This window comes from Xenopus laevis, chromosome 5S (genome assembly GCF_017654675.1).
Source record: "Xenopus laevis strain J_2021 chromosome 5S, Xenopus_laevis_v10.1, whole genome shotgun sequence".
Classification (NCBI taxonomy): domain Eukaryota; kingdom Metazoa; phylum Chordata; class Amphibia; order Anura; family Pipidae; genus Xenopus; species Xenopus laevis.
The window spans coordinates 47,999,699-48,019,490 of NC_054380.1; the positions used below are offsets into that span (position 1 = coordinate 47,999,699).

At 43.0% G+C, this 19,792-nt stretch overlaps 1 long non-coding RNA gene across 2 annotated transcripts in view; it reads left to right on the forward strand.

The window, feature by feature from the left end:
- Positions 1 to 19,066, forward strand: part of LOC121394204 — a 93,161-nt gene extending 74,095 nt beyond the window's left edge. For both annotated transcript variants that reach the window (XR_005961551.1, XR_005961552.1), the window contains exon 3: positions 18,461 to 19,066. This is a non-coding gene — a long non-coding RNA (uncharacterized LOC121394204). The remainder of the gene's footprint in view (positions 1 to 18,460) is intronic.
- Positions 19,067 to 19,792: the final 726 nt, after the last annotated feature.

Genomic DNA, 19,792 nt, shown 5'->3' on the forward strand with positions numbered 1-19,792 from the left:
CCATATAAATGCTGAAAATAGTCATTTTTTGCCATACGTTGACTCAACGTATATGGCAAAAAAATGACTATTTTCAGCATTTATATGGCATATTTTTTCTGGCAACTGTGCTTCAGTGGCTGCGACCAAAAAAACTGGGCAAACAATGCCTACAAGGTCAACGTATGGCAAAAAATGACTATTTTCAGCATTTATATGGCATATTTTTTCTGGCAACTGTGCTTCAGTGGCTGCAACCAAAAAAACTGGGCAAACAATGCCTACAAGGTCAACGTATGGCAGTTGTTTAAAGAGAACAGTAGATTACTAGCCAGCAAAGCTACCTAAGCTAAAATGTCCCTCAAATCCCTGCAGACTTCTGTCCCTCCAATACAGAGCAGTATCAAGCAGATTACTAGCCAGCAAACTTACTATCATCTGTCCCTGAAATCACTAACAGCTCTCCCCCTACACTATCTCTTCCAAGCACACACAGGCAGATTTTTCAGATACATTTTTGCCCTTGATCCCCCTCTGGCATGCCACTGTCCAGGTCGTTGCACCCTTTAAACAACTTTAAAATAATTTTTCTGGCCAGAAATGTCTTTTTTAGATGTTAAAGTTCGCCTTCCCATTGAAGTCTATGGGGTTCGCGAACCGTTCGCGAACCGCTCGCGTTTTTGCGCAAGTTCGCGAATATGTTCGCGAACTTTTTTTCCGACGTTCGCTACATCCCTACTCATTATACCTTGCAATTGTCATTGTATGCCACTACTTGCTTTTTCTATTTGTTTTTATGCTAATAAAAGCAGTATTGAATTAAAAAAAAAAATATTCTAACCTGCCTGATCGATTTTCTTACCAAAGTCAGACGAAAAATCGGTGTCTGCTAACCTCGCGATAACTTGACAGATTTGTCAGATCACACTAAAATCGGTCATTAAGGAGAAAAATCCTTGTCCATGGTGAGCTTAACTCTTCATTTTATATTGGTTATCTGTTATCTAATACTGTATACTGTATATACTGAACTACTAGATCTTCCATAAAAAAAAACAACTGATTATTGTGTCAATTCAGTGTTTCAGTTACTAACAAACTGAGCAAACTCCTCTTTAGTTATATACAGTATGTGTATATATGTGTGTGTGTGTGTGTGTGTCCATCTCTCAGGGAGAAAGCTCTGTCTGTCCCTCCAGGGAAGAGAGAGAGAGAAATACAGAGAGAGAAATAGAGAGAGAGACCTTGGGGCAATTCACTAAAGGGTGAATTTTCGACCGTGAACAATCTGCCAATTTGTCAAGAGCAAATTCGTTACACTAATTCACTAAAATGTGAAGTCTCAGCAGCCAAACGCTGGAGAAGTTTTGCTAGCGTTAATTCATCAGCGCAACCATTTAATAGCGATCTTTCGCTAGTGTTCAATTCTACCGAGCATAACTTTGTTAGTACTATTATGCTTAGGTCAATTTAAATAGGGTGGGTCAATATAGGTCATATGGACGTCTTTATAAAATATGTTGGTGCAAATTATTACAAATGTCCAAGTAAGCATAATAAAGACAAAAGAGATCCTCTAATGCCCTAGACATGAGCCCACTCTAAAATAAATGTGGTATGCCCCTCAAATGGTTGGGGGAAAAAATTCACACAAAAATCTTTAATAGTTTAACCAACACCAAAGTTTCTATCGAAACCACAAATGTTTTGCTTTGCAATTCTTTGTTTACAAAGAGATTATACTGACATGTATATTTATTAAGTAGCATTATAAATACATCCCATTTTCTACTGTGTTTAACCCACTGAAAAGCCTTTCCCAGTTTATATGTTACAGAGATGTCCTTTTACTGGCAAAGTTTCCAAGTCTAAAATGTAGTGCTTTATTTACTCTTTTAGAGAGTTGACTCTGTAACAAAGTCTCAAAGGAGACCATGTGAAATCACTATTCTCTAAATGCTCACCCACACAAATGCTAGAGATGAGTTCAGTATTATTAGCTATTAATAGGTCCAAAAGAGACTGATTCCAAGTAGTTTATTGAACTTGCTGAAATAAAAAGTTGTCATTTAGCATATTTACAAACCTGCTAGCTTTTTTGACCTGGCAACCCCATTACCGCAGTCAATATCTGTATAACTGAAGTCGCTCATAATAACTTGTCCTAGTTGTGAAGTTGCCTCCATTTGTAAAAGTGCCTGGGCTTCATTCTCGTCACTAATACTGTATAAGATGGTTTGTAACATGCACCAATTATAATTTTCTTTTTAACTTTTGCCCAGTCAAGATCTTTACCTAAAGGGGTTCCACATTCCCAATGATATCAGTGATTATTAGAGCATGCCTTTAATTCAGGCTTTAAATAAAGACAAACTCCTCCACTCTTTTAATCCCTCTGTCTCTCCTACATAGGTGCTTAAATTCACAGCCCAGTCACATGCTTCATCCTACCAGGTCTCAGTGATACCAATTATATCATAATACTCTATGTCACTCCCTTGCCTCTCCTCCAACCTCTTAGTAATTTTCTCTCCTATCACAGCAAGATCCCATTCCTTTGAGGTACAATCCATCACAACTATATAGATTGCACCCTAAGGAAAAATCAGCCAAGTGATGATTGGCTCACTAAGTTCCTAAACTTGTACGTGGCACAGGCAACATTTCTAAAAAATTTAATAGGAAGACCTTCTCTTAGAGCCTTAATTCCTAAACTCACTCTTTAAGGTTCTCCATTTACCATTGATTTTGACGTTAGTACTAATATGTGCTAAGACAGCTGGGTCATAACTAGCCCCACTCAATAATTTCTCTACCACTTTCTCTACCACTAGTGATGGGAGTATAAATTTGGCAGGCGAAAAATCTGCTTAAAAAAATGTAAGCGCACTTCAGAATAGTCGCGCACATTAACATTGTTGCACACACAAAATTATTCAGGTGCCCCGTTGACACCCGAATGCATTTGGCCAAAATAGTCGTGCGTATAACAATTGTTGCAGGGTTCCCATTGACTTTTGTTTTACAAATTTTTCTCAGTTTCGTGAGTTTCACAGAAAATTTGCAAATTTTTTGGAGAAATGGGACAAATTCGCCCATCACAATCAACCACATGCTGAACCCTGGCACCAGGAAGACAACAAACTGCTCAGTTTTACAATCCACACAACAGATAATCATATTGTCAGGAGCTCCCGACAGAATGTCCTTCCTTCCCGGCAAAGAATCCAAGATGGCGGCGTCCATAGCCACCTTGTGGGGAGCGGTGACCGGTGCGATGACGTCACGCAAACCACGCCAAATTCAAAATAAAGGGACGCCCAGGACGCCAGCTCAATGCCTGATCGTAGGAATTGTTTTGTGAGTTCCTGGGTGCTTGTTAATTAGTGTTATACTGATTATTGGACTTTTGACCCTGCCTGAACCTTGGTTGTGCTTCTAATCTGCCTGCCTATTGAACTTTGCCCTGGATTTGTATCATGATTTTGCCTGACCCCTATTTGTACCACGAACTTGGACTTTGACCCCTGGGCTTTCTCCTTGGCCCGGACTACTCCTGCTGGGAGCCGACAGGCCCCCTGACATTATGATCGGCCCATGGACCCGACTGAGGAAGCTACGCCTGATGTTGGATGAGCGCTCCGGGGTTTGGCATCCCGCATGGAAGAGTATGAAGTTCAGCAGATCCATATTGGGCAAGTACTGGATACTCTTCTTTCCCGTATGCCTGTGTCTCCGGTCGTCAGTAATCCACCCACGGCCGTTAATCCTCCCTCTGTGGTGTTTTCTGCTGGTGAACGCCGCATTCCTTCACCCCCTCGCTATAGTGGGGATCCGCAAGCCTGCAGAGGTTTCGCTACTCAGTGTCTGATCCAGTTTGAGTTCCAGCCCTCCCAGTACTCCAGCCAGTGAGCCAAGGTGGGGTATGTGATGTCTCGTCTAGAGGGGAAACTGCTTGAATGGGCAACACAACTTTGGGAGAAGAATTCTTCGCTCACCCTCGATGCTAAGGCCTTCCTTCATGCCTTCCGCACTGTCTTTGACGCTCCTGGTCGGGTCGTCAATGCCTCATCCCGAATTCTACAGATTCGGCAAGGCAACTGCAGCGTCAATGAGTACACCATTGACTTCAGAACCTTGGTGGCCGAAACTGCCTGGAACAATGAGGCATACACAGCTGTATTCTATCAAGGCTTGACTTCCAGACTCAAAGATGACTTGGTCTCCAGGCATCGGCTTGAATTATTTGAAGACCTAATTGCCTTCGCCATCAAGGTGGATACATGGCTCAGGGAACATCAATCTGACAGGGAGCGTGGCAAGAGCTAACTTCGGCTCCACGCTTCCAAAGACCCCTGTTGCCTTTGCCATCCCAGCTGCCTTCTGTTATTCCTCCGGAGGAACCCATGCAGGTCAGAAGGGCCCGTCTCTCAGAGAAGGAGAAACTTCAGAGGCGTTTGGCAGGTCTGTGTCTGTACTGTGGTGGCCACACTCATTTTGCCAACTCCTGCCCTGTGAAGCCAAAGGGTTCTCTTGTAAACTTGGAATGACATATGTTGGTGGCATCACTCCTAAAACCCAAGAGAACTCTCACAGGTTTCTTTTGCCATTACAGATTCGTCTGGCCACTAAGACAATCGTCGGCTCTGCCTTCCTAGATTCCGGGGCTGCTGGGAATTTCATGGACTCTCTTTTTGCCAAATATATGGATGTTCCCCTGTATCCACTGACTACTCCCCTACTAGTTACAGCAATTGACGACTGACCGCTAACATCTGAGGTAATCTCCATGATAACAGGGGAATTGCCTGTGCAGGTTGGGACTTTAAATAAAGAGAAATTATCTTTCCTGATTATTTCCTGCCCCTCCATTCCTGTCGCCTTGGAATTACCCTGGCTTCGCCTACACAATCCCTCTATTGATTGGTCTTCTGGTCAGATCTCTTGTTGGAGTCCTTATTGTCAAGAACATTGTTTACCTACTACTCCTCTCCACTGTGTGACGTCACGCAAACCACGCCAAATTCAAAATAAAGGGACGCCCAGGACGCCAGCTCAATGCCTGATCGTAGGAATTGTTTTGTGAGTTCCTGGGTGCTTGTTAATTAGTGTTATACTGATTATTGGACTTTTGACCCTGCCTGAACCTTGGTTGTGCTTCTAATCTGCCTGCCTATTGAACTTTGCCCTGGATTTGTATCATGATTTTGCCTGACCCCTATTTGTACCACGAACTTGGACTTTGACCCCTGGGCTTTCTCCTTGGCCCGGACTACTCCTGCTGGGAGCCGACAGGCCCCCTGACATTATGATCGGCCCATGGACCCGACTGAGGAAGCTACGCCTGATGTTGGATGAGCGCTCCGGGGTTTGGCATCCCGCATGGAAGAGTATGAAGTTCAGCAGATCCATATTGGGCAAGTACTGGATACTCTTCTTTCCCGTATGCCTGTGTCTCCGGTCGTCAGTAATCCACCCACGGCCGTTAATCCTCCCTCTGTGGTGTTTTCTGCTGGTGAATGCCGCATTCCTTCACCCCCTCGCTATAGTGGGGATCCGCAAGCCTGCAGAGGTTTCGCTACTCAGTGTCTGATCCAGTTTGAGTTCCAGCCCTCCCAGTACTCCAGCCAGTGAGCCAAGGTGGGGTATGTGATGTCTCGTCTAGAGGGGAAACTGCTTGAATGGGCAACACAACTTTGGGAGAAGAATTCTTCGCTCACCCTCGATGCTAAGGCCTTCCTTCATGCCTTCCGCACTGTCTTTGACGCTCCTGGTCGGGTCGTCAATGCCTCATCCCGAATTCTACAGATTCGGCAAGGCAACTGCAGCGTCAATGAGTACGCCATTGACTTCAGAACCTTGGTGGCCGAAACTGCCTGGAACAATGAGGCATACACAGCTGTATTCTATCAAGGCTTGACTTCCAGACTCAAAGATGACTTGGTCTCCAGGCATCGGCTTGAATTATTTGAAGACCTAATTGCCTTCGCCATCAAGGTGGATACATGGCTCAGGGAACATCAATCTGACAGGGAGCCTGGCAAGAGCTAACTTCGGCTCCACGCTTCCAAAGACCCCTGTTGCCTTTGCCATCCCAGCTGCCTTCTGTTATTCCTCCGGAGGAACCCATGCAGGTCAGAAGGGCCCGTCTCTCAGAGAAGGAGAAACTTCAGAGGCGTTTGGCAGGTCTGTGTCTGTACTGTGGTGGCCACACTCATTTTGCCAACTCCTGCCCTGTGAAGCCAAAGGGTTCTCTTGTAAACTTGGAATGACATATGTTGGTGGCATCACTCCTAAAACCCAAGAGAACTCTCACAGGTTTCTTTTGCCATTACAGATTCGTCTGGCCACTAAGACAATCGTCGGCTCTGCCTTCCTAGATTCCGGGGCTGCTGGGAATTTCATGGACTCTCTTTTTGCCAAATATATGGATGTTCCCCTGTATCCACTGACTACTCCCCTACTAGTTACAGCAATTGACGACTGACCGCTAACATCTGAGGTAATCTCCATGATAACAGGGGAATTGCCTGTGCAGGTTGGGACTTTAAATAAAGAGAAATTATCTTTCCTGATTATTTCCTGCCCCTCCATTCCTGTCGCCTTGGAATTACCCTGGCTTCGCCTACACAATCCCTCTATTGATTGGTCTTCTGGTCAGATCTCTTGTTGGAGTCCTTATTGTCAAGAACATTGTTTACCTACTACTCCTCTCCACTGTGTGACGTCACGCAAACCACGCCAAATTCAAAATAAAGGGACGCCCAGGACGCCAGCTCAATGCCTGATCGTAGGAATTGTTTTGTGAGTTCCTGGGTGCTTGTTAATTAGTGTTATACTGATTATTGGACTTTTGACCCTGCCTGAACCTTGGTTGTGCTTCTAATCTGCCTGCCTATTGAACTTTGCCCTGGATTTGTATCATGATTTTGCCTGACCCCTATTTGTACCACGAACTTGGACTTTGACCCCTGGGCTTTCTCCTTGGCCCGGACTACTCCTGCTGGGAGCCGACAGGCCCCCTGACATTATGATCGGCCCATGGACCCGACTGAGGAAGCTACGCCTGATGTTGGATGAGCGCTCCGGGGTTTGGCATCCCGCATGGAAGAGTATGAAGTTCAGCAGATCCATATTGGGCAAGTACTGGATACTCTTCTTTCCCGTATGCCTGTGTCTCCGGTCGTCAGTAATCCACCCACGGCCGTTAATCCTCCCTCTGTGGTGTTTTCTGCTGGTGAATGCCGCATTCCTTCACCCCCTCGCTATAGTGGGGATCCGCAAGCCTGCAGAGGTTTCGCTACTCAGTGTCTGATCCAGTTTGAGTTCCAGCCCTCCCAGTACTCCAGCCAGTGAGCCAAGGTGGGGTATGTGATGTCTCGTCTAGAGGGGAAACTGCTTGAATGGGCAACACAACTTTGGGAGAAGAATTCTTCGCTCACCCTCGATGCTAAGGCCTTCCTTCATGCCTTCCGCACTGTCTTTGACGCTCCTGGTCGGGTCGTCAATGCCTCATCCCGAATTCTACAGATTCGGCAAGGCAACTGCAGCGTCAATGAGTACGCCATTGACTTCAGAACCTTGGTGGCCGAAACTGCCTGGAACAATGAGGCATACACAGCTGTATTCTATCAAGGCTTGACTTCCAGACTCAAAGATGACTTGGTCTCCAGGCATCGGCTTGAATTATTTGAAGACCTAATTGCCTTCGCCATCAAGGTGGATACATGGCTCAGGGAACATCAATCTGACAGGGAGCGTGGCAAGAGCTAACTTCGGCTCCACGCTTCCAAAGACCCCTGTTGCCTTTGCCATCCCAGCTGCCTTCTGTTATTCCTCCGGAGGAACCCATGCAGGTCAGAAGGGCCCGTCTCTCAGAGAAGGAGAAACTTCAGAGGCGTTTGGCAGGTCTGTGTCTGTACTGTGGTGGCCACACTCATTTTGCCAACTCCTGCCCTGTGAAGCCAAAGGGTTCTCTTGTAAACCTGGAATGACATATGTTGGTGGCATCACTCCTAAAACCCAAGAGAACTCTCACAGGTTTCTTTTGCCATTACAGATTCGTCTGGCCACTAAGACAATCGTCGGCTCTGCCTTCCTAGATTCCGGGGCTGCTGGGAATTTCATGGACTCTCTTTTTGCCAAATATATGGATGTTCCCCTGTATCCACTGACTCCTCCCCTACTAGTTACAGCAATTGACGACTGACCGCTAACATCTGAGGTAATCTCCATGATAACAGGGGAATTGCCTGTGCAGGTTGGGACTTTAAATAAAGAGAAATTATCTTTCCTGATTATTTCCTGCCCCTCCATTCCTGTCGCCTTGGAATTACCCTGGCTTCGCCTACACAATCCCTCTATTGATTGGTCTTCTGGTCAGATCTCTTGTTGGAGTCCTTATTGTCAAGAACATTGTTTACCTACTACTCCTCTCCACTGTGTGACCATCTCCTCAACAGATCTTCAGTCACTGCCAAAAGTTTACAGGGAGTTCACCGATGTCTTTTGTAAAAAGTCTACGGAATTCCTCCCTTCTCATCGTCACTATGATTGCCCTGTCAATCTTCTTCCTGGAACCATGCCCCCTAGAGGACGCACTTATCCCCTGTCTCCAGCGGAAACCTCCGCCATGAAGGACTATATCCAGGAAAACCTCCAGCGGGCTTTTATTTGTCCCTCTACGTCTCCGGCAGGGGCAGGTTTCTTTTTCGTGGACAAGAAGGATGGTGGTTTGCATCCCTGCATTGACTACCGAGGACTTAACAAGATTACTGTTAAAAACCGATACCCCTTGCCTCTTATCACTGAACTGTTTGACCAACTGGAAGGGGCTAAAGTTGGATATTCGTGGGGCATACAATCTCATCCAAATACGAGTAGGAGATATATGGAATACGGCATTCAACACCCGGGATGGGCATTGCAAATACCTTGTGATGCACTTCGGTCTCTGCAATGCCCCCGCCGTCTTCCAGGAGTTCGTAAACGACATCTTCCATGGTCCGTGGTCGTGTACTTTTATGACATCTTAATCTTCTCCAAAGACTTGGTGAAATAGGTACTCGCTCATCTGAGGAAGAACTCTCTCTCTGCCAAATTGGAGAAATGAGTCTTCAAGGTGTCCAAGATCCCTTTTCTCAGCTACATCATCTCCCCAGAAGGTTTTGAGATGGACTCCGCCAAAGTTTCTGCGATCCAGAAGTGGCCCCTTCCATTGAGCACCAAGGCCATACAAAGATTCATCGGATTTGCGAACTACAATCGACAGTTCATCAAGGGGTTCTCCTCCCGCATTGCCCCCATTCTTGCTCTTATCCGAAAAAGGGGTAAACCTAACTCATGGCCTCCTCCAGCCATAGAAGCATTCCAATCCCTGAAGGATGCTTTCTCCTCTGCTTCAGTCCTCTGACATCCTGATCCTCTGTTACCCTTCTTCATTGAGGTGGACGCTTCCGATGTTGGGGCCGGTGCTATTCTTTCCCAAAGACACTCTGCTGATGGGAAATTACATTCATGTGCATTTTTTTTCCAAGAAACTCTTTCCTGCAGAGCAGAACTATGAGGTTGGGAACCGTGAATGCCTGGCAGTGAAACTCGCCCTCGAAGAGTGGTTCCACCTTTTAAAGGGGGCCTCGAACCTTGTAACTATCTATACTGACCATAAAAACCTCGGATTCATACAAACTCTCAAGAGACTGAATCCCCGACAAGCAAGGTGGGCCCTCTTCTTTTCCCACTTCAACTTCGTCTTAATCTATCACCCTGGCTCCAAGAATCGTAAAGCGGATACACTATCCCGAAGCTTCACTCCGGTCTTCCTGAAAGGCAAGATCCTGTTATTCCTCCTGCCCATATTATTGCATTTCTTTTCCCTCAATTTGCCGAGCAAATCCTGGCTGGTCAGTCCTCCGCTCCTACTGATACACATATTGGGATGGTGTTTATACCCTCAGAGCTTCGTCTGCCCATCCTACAACAGACTCATTGTTTTAAGCAGGCTAAAAGACTCTAGAGCTTCTACGATGGTGGCCGACTATTTGCAAAGACGTCAAAGACTTTGTTGCTGCCTGTACTATTTATGCCTCTTCCAAAGCTAGCCATACTCGTCCCAGTAGTCTTTTACAACCTCTACCCACTCACTCTCGTCCATGGAATCAACTAGCAATGGACTTCATTGTAGAACTACCACCCTCTAAAGGGAACACTGTTATCTGGGTAGTTATATACTGCTTCAGTAAGATGGCACACTTCATTCCTCTCTGAAAACTTCCCTCAGCAGTGGAACTGTTCCAGCTGTTTATCCAATTTATCTTTCGGCTGCACGGTTTCCCAGCGGAGATAGTCTCTGACAGAGGATCTCAATCAGGCCCGGACTGGCAATTTCCCTGTTCGGGCGAATGCCCGAAGGGCTGCTCCACTAACTGCTGAAATGGGCCGCTTCTGTTGTTTAATGCAACAGACTACAGCACGGCATGGCAATTATTGCCTCTCCTTTGCTTCTCCCTTCACACGCAGTCACGCACTCAACACATAGAGAGCAGCCTTGTGTTCCTCCCACCTCCTTTGATTGGCCATCAGTCAGGGAAAGGGGAAGATCACGCCCCTCTCATTGGCCAGCTGACTGGTTGGGGAGTTTCCGCCCTGTTTCTGTGAAACGAGAAGCTGGGGGAGGAGGTGGAGAGATAGAGAGTAATGAATGGCACGGCAGGCTCCTTCCTGGGCAGTATGAAGCAGCTAGGAAGGTAGGCAGATGATATCCAATTAGTTTCTGAAAGTACCAGCAGAAATCTTCACTGCTGTTTGCTGCTTATTTTGAACTTTTTCAATTGATTAATTTGTCTATGAATAAATCCGTTGATAATGTAAAAAAAATCCATTTTACAGTGTTTGTTCTTTCTTATATATATATATATAAACGTGTAACCTGCTCTTGCTGTTGTGGGGTTGTGCAAAGGCAGCAGTACAAAGGGCAGCACCAATCCTTTCCACATGCTTCACAGGGGTTTCATTTTATGACAGAATCTAGAAAAAAGAACCTCTGAAACATATTTTTAATGTAGTTGCTACCAAACAGCAGGATTAGTTTAGTAACCCTTTACCTCATCAAGAAGGTTGATTGTGCAGGATAAAGACCATGAGAAAAAGTATCTCTGAGTTGGTCCCCCCTCACTCTAAACCTTGCCTTCTGGTTGGTGCCTGCAGGTACTGCATATGACCAGCACACTTTCACTATGTTAATTAAAATGTTATATTACATTTGTCCTATAAATCTAATTTTCAGCACAAATATGTGCATCATCTGTTATTCTGCATTGCTGTACAATACTACATATATAAGTAGTGCCTGCATATTAGTGATTGTCTCCTAATTTAAGTGAATCCATAAAACCTCACACTCACGGCCAGACTGGCAATCTGTCTAAACGGGGCAAATGCCCAAAGGGCCACTCCATTTACTACTGAAATGGGCTGCTTGTGTAGTTAAACTGTAGTCAATCTCACCAGGGCCCACCAAAGCTACGACAGACTACAGCACACAGCTTCCAGTACAGGTATGGGACCTGTTATCCAGAATGCTCGGAACCTGGGGTTTTCCGGATAACCCATCTTTCCATAATTTGGATTTTCATACCTTAAGTCTACTAAAAATCATATGCGCTCTGTGTGTATAGCTTTTGGGCCTGTGGGATAGTGTATAGATGCTTTTTGAGATAACTTTTACTTTGATGTAGAGAGTGATATTCTGATACAATTTGCAATTGGTTTTTATTTTTTTGTTACTTGTAGTTTTTGAGTTATTTAGCTTTTTATTCAGCAAGTCTCCAGTTTGCAATTTCAGTTCTGCCTATCTCCTGTCAGTGGTGTAATTATAAGGGGTGCGGGGGATCAACCCAAAATCGCTCACCTCAAGCCGTTGATTTATTTATATAGGCAACTGCGCTGATGAATTATAGCATCTATAGCAGTATATCACAGTTATTTTGAGGATCATTTTTATCTGCATACACAAGAGGGTGAATAGACCTACGAGGTGCACACCAATATGCAAGTTTTAACCCAATATATAAGTGTGGCTGAGTACAAGAGCATTGTGTGTTTACATGTGGGCTGCTTTGATTTTTTTTGCCCGGGCTGCTTTTTACTCCCAGTCCGGCCCTGATCTCAATTCACAGCTAGGTTCTGGCGATCCTTATTTAAAGATTTGGGTATCACTCTTCAGTTCTCTTCTGCCTACCATCCCCAAACCAATGGGGCAGCAGAGCGGGTGAACCAAGCATTAGAACAATTCCTGAAATCATATCTCACTCGGTCAGGACGATTGGTCCGATCTTCTCCCCTGGGCGGAATAACAATGCATGTCACACCACCACTGGGAGATCTCCTTTTATGTCCGTTCACAATCAACATCCTCAAGCCTTCCCTCAAGACTTCTTCTTGTCAGATGCTCCTGCCGCAGATGTCTGCTATTTGGGCTGCGAAATTTGGAAAAGAGTGCCTCCTCCTCCATACAAAGTTGGCGACAAGGTATGGTTATCCACTAGGAACATTCATTTAAAGGTTCCTTCTCCCAAGTTGGGTCCAAGATTTGTCGGTCCGTTCTCCATTTTCGAGATAATCAGTCAGATAAACTTCCTCCTGAGATGCGAATTACCAATGTGTTTCATGTTTTCCTGATTAAACCTACAATTTCCAATCGCTTTTCTTCTGGTCAGTCTTCCCCTTCTTCTGTCCCTGTGAATGGTTAACAGGAATATGAAGTGGCAAAAATTTGGGATTCCAGATTCTCCAGAGGTTCCCTACAATTTCTCATCAAATGGAAGGGCTTTGGTCCTGAAGAGTGCTCATTGGGGAAACATGGCGATGTAAATGCCTCTCGTTTGGTCAGAGAATTCTACAATCAGTTTCCCCAGAAGCCAAAGCTTGGTGGTCCAGTGGCCCCCCGTGGGGGTGGGGGTACTGTCAGGGGCTCCCGACAGAGCGTCCTTCCTTCCCGGCGAAAAATCCAATATGTCGGCGCCCATAGCCACCTCGTGGGTAGCGGTGGCGCCAGAAATGCGACGTGGCGCCAGGACGCCGGTGCGATGATGTTATGCAAACCGGTGCAAATTCAAAATAAAGGCACACCCAGGACGCTGGTTCGTAGGAATTGTTTTGTGAGTTCCTGGGTGCTTGTTAGTTCATGTTATACTGTTTATTGGACATTTAACCCTGCCTGAACCTTGACTTTGCTTCTAATCTGCCTATTGGACTTTTGCCTGGATTTGGATCACATTTTGCCTGAACCCTATTTGTACCACAAACTTGGACTTTGACCCCTGGGCTTTCTCCTTGGTCCGAACTACTCCCGCTGGGAGCCTGACACATATCCATTTATGTAATAGTAATCACTTATAACCACAACCTGTTTAGGCTCCATTTTCTTACCTACTACCTGTTTAGGCTACACAGTTTCTAATACTGGGCTAAATCTACTGGGCTTTGGAGTCTAAAGCATGCTGTATTCTGCTGTAGTGTTTGAAAATTTGGAAATTAATTGCTGGAAGTTTTTGCTTTATAAGGGTCAGAGATCATACATATCTGGTATTGGCACATTTGAGTTTTCCATATCAGTTGAATTTTTGTGCAGAAAATATTTTACTAGCATAAATGCCTATATCAGAAAAAATAGTTTGTTTGGTATTTAGAGCTCTAAATCTTGTTCCAGAAGTAGAAATACACCATAATCCAGGCTGATTTAGAAAGCTCAGATTCTCCAGGAAAAAAGGATGCATAGTTCTCCTAGGTAAATATCCTCCAGGAAATGCCACTAAATTGAGAGCACAACATATTCAAAAACCTAAGTGCAAATGAAATGCAAAACTCTGCAGGCACTTAAAGGGTTAAATGGGAGTTTGCTCATTATTAGCTCTTGTTTATCCCTGAGAAATCTGTGACCAAAAGTCAGATTAACATAATACTTTTTGTTTTTGTAAGACCTGTCTATGAGTGCAGTGCTTTTTTGTTTTTAATTGTACTTGATTCACTAGCACCAAGTATTTCTTATGCACTTCCATACCTCCCAACCATTTTTCGGAGGGACAGTCCCTCTTTTGAAGGCTCAACCCGCAGTCCCTCATTTGTACTGGAAAGTCCCTCTTTTCTATGCACTGAACAGCCAGAAAAAGAAACAAAGTTTCTCACTTAATTGGCTTTTAGCAGAGAGCCCAGAACAGCTAACAGGTGCAAATAAGATACTTTGTAACAATTTTGAGACACAAAAACACAGTTTAGATAAGGAGAAATATTTTCAAACTTTCATAACCTGCCAAATTTTGTAAAACAAACATGGTAATTAGGGGGTGTGGCCACAAAAAGGGTGTGGTCAAAAAATTGCTGCGCTACGTGCGGGAAAAATTTTTTGTCCCTCTTTTTACTTCTAAAATGTTGGGAGGTATGCACTTCTCCTCAGCAGCCTTCTTTATTGTATGCAGGACATAATTTTGAATGTGATCCCTTAACAAGTTTCAAATAATTTGCCCACCATGTCAAACTAACTGGCCTATAATTTCCAGGCTGAGATCGTAATCACTTTATAAATATAGGAATTACATCAGCTTTCCTCCAATCCGTAGGTACCATACCACATACTGTAGGGTGGTTCTTAGCACTTCTACATTTACTTCTAAAGTTAATACATTAAGAACATTAATTATTTAATACCATTTCACAGAACAATTTCTGTTCTGTGTTTTTAACAGAAAACATAATGCCCCAATCTATACTAAGAAGGGCAGCCCTATTATCTTTTTTGAATTTCAGGGTCTTTATTTCCCCCAGTATATATTTGTTTTTTCCAACAAATATTAAATGAGATCACATTATGATCACTATTACCCAGGGGTTCAATTACTTGCACATTCGCTACATGTTTTGGGTCATTGCAGATCACTAGATCCAGTATAGCATGATTTATGGTTGGCTCCCTAACAACCTGTGATATTAAATTATTAAAACAACTTCAACCAGATGGGAAAATACTCCATAAACGTTTGATAAATCATGAAGAAATTTGAAATGTATGTTTTTTTCAGATTTGACTCCCAAAATGTATGAATGAAATGTATGAAACCCAGTGCAGCATGATATCTTCCATTTGTAAAAGGGACAACTGCCATTGACTTCTACATGACCTCAGCAGGTTTGAGATGGAGTATTTTTTGATTCAGACTTTTAGCAGCCTCGGGGTATAATAAATCTTGAAAAATTTGAGAATTTTTTTACCATTTAAAACTCCAACCAGAAACATTAAGAATTTAGTAAATACCAACTGAATCCTACTGAAAAGATAGTAAAACATTTACCAAAGCTACAGAAGCAAATGGGAACATATGTAGAGCAGGTCTGTGGTATTACAGATAGCAAACCTTTGCCTACAACTCATTTAAAGTAATGAACATAGTAAAAACACTTTTTAATTGCCAAAGGAATAAGAATGTATGTGTGGTTAACTGCAATTTTACATGCTATATTCACAAACGTGCCTCCCATGCTTTGCAGACACATTTGTAGGGTCATCCTAAAAAAATCCTCATGGGTTATATTCACCTCAGGAGATGCGAGGGCTTTCTGTAGTACAACTGGAATTGCTAGTTTCAGCAAATTTTCTAATGTGCACAGTAAAAAAGAGGTATTTGATTTGGTGCAGAAACAGAATACGTCCAAAAATGTCTGGAATCCCCTGCAAGGAAGACACATAATTCATGTACTTAAATGGCCTCCATTGTTTTGTGTCATGAACAAACAAGGCACAAAACACCAGTGTCAGACTGGGGGGTCCGGGCCCACAGGGACTGCCACATCAGGAGCCCGCACACACACCCACTCTGGATCCCCGACCCCAACCAACTTCAGCACACCGGACGGTCCCCCTCAGCCAGCATTAGGGCAACCCTCCTCCCAGGGGCGCTCCACCAATGAGGCAAGCTGAGAAGCTTGCTTCAGGTGGCAGCACCAGAGAGGATTCCAGGGGCGGCAAAAAGCCGCTCCTGCACCCTTAAGAGCCGAATTTCCGGTTTTTAAACCGAAAATTCGGCTGTACTATTGCGAGAGTGCGCAATTGCGCTCTCCGCACTAGCATTCCTGCCTCCTCTCCCGACAGGTAAGCCGGCGACGGGGGGCCTCAGGCGGCTCGTTCAACAGGATCGGCACTGCCTCCTCCATCCACCTCCCCCTGCCCTGCCCTGAGCGTGCCTTTGATTTTCTTCTATCATTTAGGGCGGGGAGAGATCAAGAAGCACCAGGCAGGTCAGATAGGTGAAAGCAGATCTGAGACAGCCAGGTCCACCAGTTTTTTTCCTTGTGTCCCACTGGACCAGTCCGACCCTGGAAAACACTACTTGCTATGCTCTCCTCCAAGCCATTAATAAACAAACTAAATACAAGTGGGCCCAATATAAAACTCCGTGGCACCCACTATGCTCCAAGTAATGGCCAAAAGTTACTGGCACCCAATGCATGCCTGTCATTGTACCCCCATTCCCCCTACATTAGCACTTGCCACCAATCAACCTCTCATAGCTTGCCTGCTCACTTGATGTGTTGTACACTGATGTATCTTGATGTGCAAGACCAGGGTTAAAGAAGTCACTACACTCTTTACTTTCCCCCTCCCTTCTCAACAGCTATAATTGTGCAGCCTGTACATGGTATTGGGCATCAGGCCCCTTATTCTGGTGCATAAATGGGATTTTGGGATAATGCAAAGTTTGCCTTAATAACAGTGTCCAAAAATGGTACTTGCCTATGGGCTTTAATTGTGTAAATACTTTTTATAGTGTAAGTAAAGTGTATTTTGCATGACAAACTCAATGGAAAAGAATTTCATTTTTTTTTCTGAAGGCGGCAGCTCCCTTTCAAAGTACCACTTCGCAAACTTGGAAGTCAAACACCAAAATTAAACACTAATGTATTTCATTTTGATGTATATTTTTTTAGTAAAGTGTAGTATTAAATGCACCTATCCAAGAATAACTTTATATTCTCTGAAATAATTAAAGGAAAAAGGCTTTGAAACTTTGCTGGAATAAACATCTACTCAATCGTTTTTAATTATAGGTTCACAAAAAGGTTTGCAAATCCACATTTGCCCTCATACATCATGTGTAAATCTTACAACGAAATTCTTGAGTGTGATGGATTAAACTCCATCTCACAGCTCTCAGTGGCGATTGTCAATATTGCTCCCCATGGCAATCATATGGTTTGCTTACAGAGATCAGACTGCTTTGTGATGTGAAATATTGTGTGTTACTCTGCAAGCACTGGAGCCAGTGGATCCAGGAATCATTGTTAAGACTGACAGTTACATTGTGTCCCTGAATAGTGAAATGAGAGAATCAAAAATTCAAGTGGACCCAGACAGAATGTCTTGACCTTTAAGAAAAAGGCTGATTTGATACGGCATTACCAAGCCTCATTAACATCCCTAGCCTTTACACCTACCTTTCAAATGTTCTCATATGTTATGTGGTCTGATAGGTGGAGTTTTTTGCACAGTTCACATCATAAAGTCTTATGACCAAACAATCTGAGTTGATTTATATCATTAATGCATACATGATAAATAAATATATATATACTGTATATATTTTTACATATATATATGGAGAGAGAGAGAGAGAGAGAGAGAGAGAGAGAGAGAATGAGACCTTTAAGAAAAAGCCACAAACAAAATACTTCATTTAATAAAAAGATATTTTTAAATATGGATATATTGCCATCAAAAATTTGCCATTTTAAAAATTTAAATTGATGTTTTTATTGTTCAAATACAAGCAATTTCTCTATTGTAGCAGTGTTTGCAGTTTCCATGTTTTTCTTCTCAATATTTATTCAGTGGCTTGATATTTATGGATATCATTGTTGATGACAACATCTCTGCATAAGTCAGGGAACTTTTTTTTAATAGTTTTTGAAAAAAGATTTGCCATTCACCATCTGCTATCTTGGGCACAGTATTTCTGACCTCAGATGTTATTACATTGAAATTATCTGTTTCATCTCTTGTTCAAAAGAACAAAGTTTAAACTATGGACAGCTTCCAATTGTTTTCTCCAAAAGCTTAACCTACACTGTTGACTTAACATGTTCTTGTTGCTATAAGAATCCAAAAACTCAATTAGTATTCTTAAGAATTGATTTTGTTGTGTGCTCTATTAAAGTCAGTTAAATTGATGCACTGCGTGTCTTTATTCCAAAAAATAAAACTAAACAATTAAAGCTCATGTCTCTTTGCTCAGCTTTTGACTCCTCACAAAGCTGTCCCACTTGCTCTCTTTGGATACAATGTTAACAGTCACTAAACAGAAGATAATCAGTAACAGGCATAGCAGAATCCCTTGTTTTTGCTCAACCAGTTTGTGTTCCAACTATCAATTTGATTTATTTGTCTGCACTGACCCTTATTCACCACTTAATTATCCTTGTATAATGTTTCCAGAGCCTTCTGACACAAAGAGAAAGACAACTGCTGATATTCTGTGGAACAACTGTTGACCTGATGGACAAAGTAATAAATGAAGACCAAAGATCACCGCTTCTAAAGAACTTGCTTTATTTTTCCAGACATTGGTTAGTGCCAGCAAGTTGAAAGATTCTGATGCCAACAAACATTCATAACACATGATCCATAGCGCTATACTCTTTTTATAACTTGTATATCTGTTTTTATTTTAATATCTTGAACCTTACATATTTTTATATTTAATTGTTTTATAATATAAAATAGTTAGAATGCATTGACTTGTATAAAGTTGATTGTTGTTTTGAAACAATGGAATATATACTTTTTAAAAATGGTTGATTATACTTCATTAAAAAACTAACTTTGTGTGCTATATCCTAAATTAATAAAAGGTGCAAAGTTGGTACTGCTCTAGTAACCCCTAGCAACCAATCACCAGGTTCCTATTCCAAATTAAAGGGTCAGTAACACTAAAAAAAATGTAAGTTAAAAAAAAATATTATAGCCCTCTCTAGTGCCTCATCCTTCCAGCACAATGTTAACTATTTTGAATGCTTTATTAAAAAAATACCATAATGTATATCTTCTTCCGGTTGTGCTGTGTCTCAATAGGGCAATATGGCCACATGCCCTCAGTTTATCCACATCTCCTGACCCGACTTCTTCTTAAGCTGGAAGTCAGTTGCTGCGCTGCTGTAGAGGATTTTTCAGCCTGCGTGTTATAACTTAAAGCCTGATTTATTTCTGTGGGTGCTGCGAGCATAGATGGCAGCACCCGATTCAGCCATGAATCCTCTAAAGCAAAGCAGAAACTGACTTCCAGCTTAAGAAGAAGTTGGGTCAGGACATGTGGAGCGCGCACCTAGGATAAAGATGAGGTCATGTCACCATATCTCCCTATTTCTGAGACACAGTACAACCAGAAAAAGATATTCATTATGGTATTTTTTAATAAAGCTTTTAAAAAATAGTTAACATTGTGCTGGAGGGGGAGGTACTAGAGGGGAGCGGGGGCTATGATGTTTTTTAAACTTAAAATTCTTTAGTGTTACTGGTCCTTTAAGTGCAAGTGTACCTATTCAGTTGAACCCTGAAGCTACCGCCACCTACAAAGCAGCTTCCCACAGTGGCCTGCATAAATGCCTGTAGCACACTTACAGGGGAATGTAATAAAAGTCGCAAAGAGCAAAACAATTCACACCAATAAGACTAAAAATCCACATCTCGCAATGTAATATTGTTCCTTAAACTGTTATTGCATTGCGAATTTTAATTGCGCATTGCGAATTTTAATTGCGCACTCATAAG